This window comes from Pristiophorus japonicus, chromosome 4, assembly GCF_044704955.1.
Source record: "Pristiophorus japonicus isolate sPriJap1 chromosome 4, sPriJap1.hap1, whole genome shotgun sequence".
Taxonomy (NCBI): domain Eukaryota; kingdom Metazoa; phylum Chordata; class Chondrichthyes; family Pristiophoridae; genus Pristiophorus; species Pristiophorus japonicus.
The window spans coordinates 139,149,493-139,160,081 of record NC_091980.1 but is presented as its reverse complement, the minus strand read 5'-3'; the positions used below and the strand labels follow the sequence as shown (position 1 = coordinate 139,160,081).

At 44.3% G+C, this 10,589-nt stretch overlaps 1 protein-coding gene across 1 annotated transcript in view; it reads left to right on the top strand.

The window, feature by feature from the left end:
- The window catches only part of LOC139263075 (E3 ubiquitin-protein ligase TRIM39-like), a 146,110-nt gene that overhangs the window by 53,733 nt on the left and 81,788 nt on the right, over window positions 1-10,589 (top strand). The gene's annotated exons all lie outside the window — the stretch shown is intronic.

Here is a 10,589-nt window from a genome sequence, read left to right as displayed (position 1 = left end):
CGCAGGTGCGGATTTATTTTGATTATGATTTATGGAACGATGAAATGCACAAAGGATGGGTTTGTTTAACAAAAGATAAAAACTCAAGCCTTGCTAAAAAAAAAGAAAATAGAACCAACACAGAAGCTTCAGCTCTTGTGCTGAGAAATTTGGATGTTCTAATGGATTACAAAAAAAAATGCGTGGTCTCGTTTTAAAAAAAAATTCCAACACACTCACTTACTTGTCAAAAGAAAACACGTAATCATTGATTACAATGAGTTGAAAGACAATAAATTTAGTCTATGAATGAGATAAAGAAAGGAGAAGGGAGAGTCTAATGGCTTTTTAAAAAAAAGCCGACGTGGATTTCTCGAGGCTATGGGCTGTGCGAAGCTACGCCCTCGTTTTACAGTACTTGAATTGGGTTTTGGGATATTTTAGGTGATTTTCCTTGATAAACATTTTGATTGTATTGGAAAATCTTGGGTTTGGAAACCTTTTTATAAGAAATAATACTAAACAGTGTCGGAAGAAATAAAACTAAGATGATTGAAAAAATCTAAAAATGCAATTTTCTCTGATGAGAGACAGAAATGCCATTTGGGGGAAATGAGATAAGATATGGAAGTAGCCTTGGAAATGATTTGTGAGAACTTGAATTGCGAGCACTTGTATGTTAAGATAGTTTATAAACTATCACTTGTTTTTGAATACAGGAAACCAGACATTCCTGGCCAGAATTACGACCCACGATACTAATGAGGGTTACGCGTCACACCAAATCGAAAGACAGGATTAACCCTCTATGAGCAATGAAGTTACCTGAGGGGATAGTTAGAGGAGGGGAAGAATTAGGACCATTACGAGATAGAATCAGGAAGTAAGAGATAGACAAAGGGATGAAGATAAGATAAAGGACAAAACCCCAGGCGGTAGTGCCGGAGGTTGGAGCGAAGTTAATGGTTCGAGAATTATCATAGAAACATAGAAACTAGGTGCAGGAGTAGGCCATTCAGCTCTTCGAGCCTGCACCACCATTCAATAAGATCATAGCTGATCATTCACCTCAGTACTCCTTTCCTGCTTTCTCTCCATACCCTTTGATTCCTTGAGCCATAAGGGCCATATCTAACTTCCTCTTGAATATATCCAATGAACTGGCATCAACAACTCTCTGTGGTAGGGAATTCCATAGGTTAACAACTCTCTGAGTGAAGAAGTTTCTCCTCATCTCAGTCCTAAATGGCTTACCCCTTATCCTTAGACTATGGTCCCTGGTTCTGGACTTCCCCAACATCAGGAACATTCTTCCTGCATCTAACCTGTCCAGTCCTGTCAGAATTTTATATCTTTCGATGAGATCCCCTCTCATCCTTCTAAACTCCAGTGAATATAGGCCCAGTCAATCCAGTCTCTCCTCATATGTCAGTCCTGCCATCCCGGAAATCAGTCTGGTGAACCTTCGCTGCACTCCTTCAATAGCAAGAACGTCCTTCCTCAGATTCGGAGACCAAAACTGAACACAATATTCCAGGTGAGGCCTCACTAAGGCTCTGTACAACTGCAGTAAGACCTCCCTGCTCCTATACTCAAATCCACTAGCTATGAAGGCCAACATACCATTTGCCTTCTTTACCACCTGCTGAACCTGCATGCCAACTTTCAATGACTGATGTACCATGACACCCAGGTCTCGCTGCACTTCCTCTTTTCCTAATCTGCCGCCATTCAGATAATATTCTGCCTTCGTGTTTTTGCCACCAAAGTGGATAACCTCACATTTATCCACATTATACTCCATCTGCCACACATTTGCCCACTCACCTAACCTGTCCAAGACACCCTGCAGCCTTTTAGCATCCTCTTCACAGCTCACACTGTCACCCAGCTTAGTGTCATCTGCAAACTTGGAAATATTACACTCAATTCCCTCATCCAAATCTTTATTGTATATTGTAAATAGCTGTGATCCCAGCACTGAGCCCTGCGGTATCCCACTAGTCACTGCCTGCTATTCTGAAAGGGACCAGTTTATCCCGACTCTCTGCTTCCTGTCTGCCAACCAGTTCTCTATCCACGTCAGTACATTACCCCCAATACCATGTGCTTTAATTTTGCACACCAATCTCTTGTGTGGGACCTTGTCAAAAGCCTTTTGAAAGTCCAAATACACCACATCCACTGGTTCTCCCTTGTCCACTCCACCAGTTACATCCTCAAAAAATTCTAGAAGATTTGTCAAGCAGGATTTCCCTTTAATAAATCCATGCTGACTTGGACCGATGCTTTCCAAATGTGCTGCTATTTTATCTTCAATAATTGATTCCAACATTTTCCCCACTACTGATGTCAGGCTAACTGGTCTATAATTACCTGTTTTCTCTCTCCATCCTTTCTTCAAAAGTGGTGTTACATTAGCTACCCTCCAGTCCATAGGAACCGATCCAGAGTCGATAGACTGTTGGAAAATGATCACCAATGCATCCACTATTTCTAAGGCTACCTCCTTAAGTACTCTGGGATGAAGACTATCAGGCCCTGGGGATTCATCGGCCTTCAATCCCATAAATTTCCCGAACACAATTTCCCGCCTAATAAGGATATCCTTCAGTTCCTACTTCTCACTAGACCCTCGGTCCGTACTTCCGGAAGATTATTTGTGTCTTCCTTCGTGAAGACAGAACCAAAGTGTTTGCTTAACTGGTCTGCTATTTCTATGTTCCCCATTATAAATTCACCTGAATCTGACTGCAAGGAACCTATGTTTGTTTTCACTAACCTTTTTCTCTTTACATATCTATAGAAGCTTTTGCAGTCAGTTTTTATGTTCCCAGCAAGCTTTCTCTCATACTCTATTTTCCCCCTCCTAATTAAACCCTTTGTCCTCCTCTGTTGTATTGCAAAATTCTCCCAGTCCTCAGGTTTTTCTGCTTTTTCTGGCCAATTTATATGCCTCTTTCTTGAATTTAACACTATCCTTAATTTCCCTTGTTCGTCACGGTTGAGCCACCTTCCCCAATTTATTTTTATTCCAGACAGGGATATCCAATTGTTGAAGTTCATCCATGTGATCTTTAAATGTTTGCCATTGCCTATCCACCGTCAACCCTTTAAGTATTACTCGCCAGTCTAATCTAGCCAAATCATGTCTCATACCATCCAAGTTACCTTTCCTTAAATTCAGGATCCTAGTCTCTGAATTAACTATGTCACTCTCCATCTTAATAAAGAATTCTACCATATTATAGTTGCTCTTCCCCAAGGGGCCTCGAACAACAAAATTGCTAATTAGTCCTTTCTCATTACACATCACCCAGTCTAGGATGGCCAGCCCTCTAGTTGGTTCCTCAACATATTGGTCTAGAAAACCATCCCTAATCCACTCCAGGAAATCCTCCTCCACCGCATTGCTACCAGTTTGGTTAGCCCAATCAATATGTAGATTAAAGTCGCCCATGATAACTGCTGTATCTTTATTGCACGCATCCTTAATTTCTTGTTTGATGCTGTCCCCAACCTCACTACTACTGTGTGGTGGTCTGTACACAACTCCCACTAGCGTTTTCTACCCTTTGGTATTCCGTAGCTCCACCCATACCGATTCCACATCATCCAAGCTAATGTCCTTACTTACTATTGTATTAATTTCCTCTTTAACCAGCAATGCCACCCCACCTCCTTTTCCTTTCTGTCTATCCTTCCAAATTGTTGAATACCCCTGGATGTTGAGTTCCCAGCCTTGGTTACCCTGGAGCCATGTCTCCGTGATGTCAATTATATCATATCCGGTAACTGCTATCTGCGCAGTTAATTCGTCCACCTTATTCCAAATACTCCTCGCATTGAGGCACAGAGCCTTCAGGCTTGTCTTTTTAACAGATTTTGCCCCTTTAGAATTTTGCTGTAATGTGGCCCCTTTTGCTTTTTGCCTTTGGTTTCTCTGCCCTCCACTTTTACTTTTCTTCTTTCTATCTATTGCTTTTGCTTCTACCCCCATTCTACTTCCCTCTGTCTCCCTGCATAGGTTCCCTGCCATCTTAGATTAACCCCTCCCCAACAGCACTAGCAAACACTCCCCCCTAGGACATTGGTTCTGGTCCTGCCCAGGTGCAGACAGTCCGGTTTGTATTGGTCCCACCTCCCCCAGAACCGGTTCCAATGTCCCAGGAATTTGAATCCCTCCCTTCTGCATCACTCCTCAAGCCACGTATTCATCTGAGCTATCCTGAGATTCCTACTCTGACTAGCATGTGGCACTGGTAGCAATCCTGAGATTACTACTTTTGAGGTCCTACTTTTTAATTTAGCTCCTCGCTCCCTAAATTCATCTTGTAGGACCTCATCCTGTTTTTTACCTATATCATTGGTACCTATTTGCACCATGACAACTGGCTGTTCACCCTCCCTCTTCAAAATGTCTTGCACCCGCTCCGAGACATCCTTGACCCTTGCACCAGCGAGGCAATATACCATCCTGGAGTCTCGGTTGTGGCCGCAGAAATGTCTATCTATTCCCCTTATAATAGAATCAGCTACCACTATAGCACTCCCACTCTTTTTCCTGCCCTCCTGTGCAGCAGAGCCAGCCACGGTGCCACGAACTTGGCTGCTGCTGCTCTCCCCTGATCAGTCATCCCCTCAGCAGTATCCAAAGCGGTGTATCTGTTTTGTAGGGGGATGACTGCAGGGGACCCCGACACTACCTTCCTTCCACTGCTCTTCCTGTTGGTCACCCATTCCCTATCTGTCTATGTAAACTTTACCTGCAGTAAGACCAACTCACGTGCTATTCACTGCATCCTCAGCATCCGGATGCTCCATAGTAAATCCACCCACAGCTCCAGTGCCGCAACACGGTCTGTCAGGTGCTGCAGGCAGATGCACTTTCCGCACATGTAGTCGTCAGGGACACTGGAAGCGTCCCTGACTTCCCACATAGCACAGGAGGAGCATAACATGTGCCGGAGCTCTCCTGCCATGACTTAACCCTTAGACTAACTTAATTTGGCAACAACAATGATAAAAGATTACTTACTGATAAAGAAAATAAAAAGAAAAACTATTCACCTATTGCCTGGAAAACCTGGTGGAGTGGACCCTATAAAGTATTAATCAGTGGTGACACATGTGCATATATAAATATGAAAGGTGGAGGCCGATGGAAACATTGGTCCCAGCTGAAAGAATATAAGGGTACAACAACTAGTGTCAGGAGCATTTATCTTGAAGCCACAAGATGAGTGGGTAATAAAATGTTACCTGAATATTGTAAACCAGGGGATAAGGAAGGTATTAGGACTTTTTAATTATAGTCAGAATTTTATACCTCACTATACAACGATAGTGGAACCCACAGAAATGAATTAAAGGAACCAGGGGAGCACTACAGAAGATAGATTGGGGACCGGAACAGGAAGAGGCGCACGGGGAACGAAAAAGAGCCCTGATGTCGGCCCCCGACCTAGGATTGCCAGACCCCAATAAACCTTTCCACATATATTATGATCAGGATGGTGGAAGCTATTCCACCATGGTAATGCAGGAACATGGGGGCCAGCAGAGACCTTTAGCCTACTACTCGGCGAAGAAAGACCCAGTGGTTAGTGGGATGCCCCGATGTGTGGCCGCCCTGGACTGTGCGACTTGGGCAGTCAAAGTAAGCGAACCGGTTGTGATGATGGGACAGACCATTTTGCACACACATCATACACTGGTAGAATTACTAAATACTGGAAAGCTGCGGTCGATCTCGGACAGCCGAAAGGCTAAGTGGGAGGCCGTGTTGCTGCCCAAAGACAAGTCAGTAATAATAAAAAAGCATAATGGAGTTAACCCCGCTACCGGGGTGCTGACAGAAGGGGAGGAACATAGCTGAAGGGAATAAGTAGAGGAGGAAACAGATAGCAGGGTAAAGGAAGAGCCATTGGACAACCCAGATGAGATTTTACATGTGGATGGATCCAGAAAATACATTGATGAAGAACCGCATACTGGGTGGGCGGTGATAACACAGGAGGGAGAGACAATAATGGCAGGAGCGTTCCCAGGAGACAAGTCAGCTCAGGTGGCCCTTATAAAGGCTGTCGAGTCAGCGAAAGGAAAGTGAGTAAACATATATACAGATCGTCAATACGCTTTCGGGGTGGTTCATGGCAGTCTGGTCATGATGACGGTATGCGACATCTACTGGCGAGGTGGTAAAACATGGAAGGCTCGTAGAAAAACTAGTGAAAGCAGCAAAGGAATCATGGGAAGCAGCAGTAAACAAGGTAAAAGTACACACAAAACTAACTAGGGAGGGCCACACGCACCCACAAGACCTAGCAGCCAAACAAGCAGCAGCTGAACGGAAGCCAGAGCCAGCATTTAAGGCTGAAATTTAATCAGTAATGACTAACAGTGTTCAGACAGATATAAATATAGCACAGGTCCACCATAGTGTCAATCAGGAAGAAAGACGTGAAAGGAGTAAGCACGGAGCCCACGAAAGGGGTGACATATAGGTATGGGGTCCCCAGGAGCAAGTTGTGGCACCACAATGTTGGAGGCAACAACTACTAACATTATACCACGGGACTAACACCTTATGAGCTGATGACTGGATGAGCTATGAGACTACCAGAGGACTTAGCCGGAGGGACAGATGAAGCAGGATCAATTCAGGATAGGCTAAGGTGGTACTTGGTCCAGCTAAACCAAGAGGTGCAGGCTATGAATAAAGAAGTTAAAAGCAGACAGCAGATAAGAGATCTAGAAATTCAGAGTGAGGGAATGAGACCCGAAACACTACATAAAATAGGAGAACAGGTCATGATAAAGGTAACAGGGATGCGAAAGGGAATGGAGCCCTGATGGGTGGGTCCATACTCGGTACTAATGATGAATGATACTTGTGTTTGTCTACCAGAGCCCACTGGGATTAGATGGAACCAATCAACACATGTAAAACCATTTAATACTAAACAACCCCCGTCTGTTTTAACCCATAGTGACGGTGCACCCGGCGATCATAGAAGCAGGCCAAAAAATAACGGGATGAATCTGTGGATAGTGTTGATGGCGTCTGGATTAGTGGCTGCTCTGGCCCTCCCAGTGCTTCCACAGTTGGAAGGAAAAGGGCTTAAACATTATGTGATGTGCAAGTCCCAATGAAATGTAACTCAGGGAAACTATACATGCCCTGTGGGAAGTGAATGTCGTATTTTTAATATAACGTTTGACTGTAGACGGTGGACCTATTCGGCACCAGTCTTTGGGAATTTTGTACTGATCCTCCATAAAAGCGAGAATGTAACATTCAACTTTACCTGGGAGGCCAACGGTCCCGGGATGATGTGTAAGCAAGGTTGCGACAATACTCCCCAGAATATAACCAAAATACAGAAAGAAGCCTGGAATACTAATAAAACGGAATATACCAATAGTACAGAGTGGAGATGGAGACTGGGTGAGGTGAATGAGGTGAGGCAGGAGGGGTACATGGCTGGTCATGATAAGTGTAAAATATTTCCATTCGAACCAGGAACGGATGCAACACTTACAAAGGCTGCACGATACGTGCCTGAGCACACAGATAGCCCCTTCAATAATAAATTTAACAATAAATATACAGTATGACCGAAAGATGGTACCCCAGGTATTGTAAGATCCCGGATCTTGCCCTAAAGATAACAAAAACTTGTAATCGGCGAAACATACTAGATACAGTACTAGGAAGCTTAGGAACATGACTCGGAGCATTACACTCAATGGATATTGAGACACTGCAGAATTAAATACAGAAAGCAGGACAACTGACTAAAGATGCCTTAAGGCTGTCAGATTTGTGGCAGGAATCCTTACAGGCCAATAGCCTGTGGGGATGGCTGTCAGACAAAATGATATGGCAGTGGGCAAACAAAACTAGCTGGGAACAGCAACAGGTATCGGTCAATTTAACGCGGGAAACCAAGAAGACTCACTGCCTCATAATGGGCCTGATTAAGGAATGACAATGGGCTGAATTAGAAAGGATAGCATTCTCTGGGAATGCACCACGATGAGTTAAACTTGTTTCAGTTTGACTAACGAAATCTAACACTCAGGCCAGATGTGATGAAGAGGGATGTAACATGACTATGTTGTTGGCTAATGTTACTAACAGTCAGATATGGTGTGAGTTTGTGACCCTATCACAGCTACTCGGTAAAAACTTATGGGAGCCATGGTTTTACGGAAAATGGATAAACCCAAAGAATAAAACACACGAAGGGATGGACTGTGTAAAGTGGCTATTCGGGCAAGTATGCCCGCTACATACACCAGTGGTGGAACCATGCAGCATTGAAGGCACAGCAGGGGCTTGTGAATGGCAGCTGCAACTCTTAAATGATACCATAATACATGAAATCGGACAAAATTATATATGTGTAACCAATATCCACAGGCTATACTTGAAAGCTGATCGATTGAAACCTCCGGTAAATGTGTGTCTGAAGGAAATATATGTCATTTTCGACGTTAAAATGACCAAGTCATACCAAATAGGACAATGGAAGAATATTGCGCAACATAGGAGCAACAGAGACTATCAGTACTATCCCCGATAGTGGACTTGAGAAAGCGAAGGGGTTTTTTGAATATACCAAGTACCTGGGACAAGAAAGGGAACGGTTACTCAGACAAAAGGTCGTAATGAGTTACACAAAACAAAAACTTATCTGAGTGATGGAGGAACTAAGTGACCTCACAGTTCACCACTGGTGGGACATTTTTAAGGGCTGGTCACCTAAGGCCTACGCGGTCCTCAAATAAATGTGGCACCTGATTGTGATAATAATGGAAGTGGTAGGGATATGTATTGTGATCCAACTATATCTGATGTGTAAGATCCGAGAGATATACAACCACGTGGTTCTAGCCGAACAGCAAACAGCCTCGTTAACTATGTGACGTAGGTGTAATAGGGAGGCGAATGATTTTGTAACACGTTGGGGAAACAACTAAGACCCCCAAGCTTATGCTCTGTATATACAAAAACAAATATATGTAGCTTGCAAATAATCCCAGGGAAGTGGTCAGGGGTAGCATGTAAGGACTCCGTTAAAAGACGGAACTACGAGCGATCCAAAGGGGTTGGATTTGATCACCAGCCCCGGCAGATGGCTCAGAACGTATATGTGGTCGCCTGATTATGAAGACCAACATGAGGGACTGAAGAGGGAAATTACAAATCTTTAAAATAGTAAAACATCGTGCCATTTTAAAACTGATCTAACATATTTTAAAATGGAACCTGCAGACTGTGGGAACATTCCATGAGAAAGCAAAATTTTCCAGTTCGCAGACCAAACACCTTGGGAGGCAAGAGTACAGACAGATAACATAGAAACTGAACTGACTAACAAGATAAAGATAGGATAGAAATGAACAACCATAACCATATCAAGAATTACCATTTAAGGCATGTAGAAGCCAGATTGGAGGAAGCGCTGTACTAATCAATCATGTATTAATTAATCATCATGTATTAATTGTAACTTGCGTAATTACGTAATGACCTTGTAAAGTCATGACCCTGCAGTACAGACTTACACGAGGCACATGCTGAAGTCAAGGTCACTCTGGACCTGCACCTTTATTTCACAGCTCTCGAGTGCCACACTTGCCTGAGACCTGCCTTTATATACCTGTGTGGAACAGGTATGCAGTGTCTCTTGCAAGTGCACCCCTGGTGGTAAAGTATGCTTGTGGTTACAGGTCATATCTAGTTACAGTCATGTCACAGGCGATGGCGAATGTAGGCTCTTCCATGGAAAGGATGGCCACCTGCGTGGAGCAGCTAATGCGCCACTCACAGGAGCACATAGTCTCTATGGAGAATAGATGGCAGAGGCTCATAGACCTCCTCTCTAGGAGGGATGTCAAGGTAGGCATGGGTCCTCATGGCCCCACTGCTGTGCAGCAAGGTACTCTCCAGCTCCTTGCTAGCAGGGAAATGTGGGTGGCCCATAAGAGGGTTGATGGTCAGAGAGGAAATGGAAGTGTGGGGTCCTCTGAAAGTGCTCACATTTCTCCCCCGTTGTCACCCTCTCAGTCAGAGCCCCAGATGCCTCCTCGGACAGCGATGGCCGAGTCTGTCCCTGCACAGTCTGAGGAGGAGCAGACTTTGGCGGGACAATCAGAGGCCCCAAGACCCAGAGGACATCCGCCAAAAGTGTCTATGCAGTCGCAGGAGGGAAGTGAACAGGCTGCCTCTACCTCTGCTGAAGCCACAGGGGTAGCATCTAACAGAAGCATTTGTAAGTTAAAGATGAAACACAAGTAGATGCACAAGGGTAACGACTTGGACGCTTTGTTAAATGATTCTGTAAAGTTTCCGTTACTGTTATATCACACATAAAGTCTTTATTTTCTATAAGTTAAGTAAATCTGGCCACGATGAGCCCATCCCTGGCCTCCCAGACAGCAGTATGCTCAAGTGCCGGTGGGATCTGGACCCCAGGTTTCCCCTGCTCCTCCTCCTCATCTTCCAGTTGATCCTCTTCCTTCTCCTCTGAAGAGGCTGTGTGCTCAGTGCCTTGCTCCTCATGCTGTGCTAATCCTCGATGCTGGGCTTTGTTGTGCAG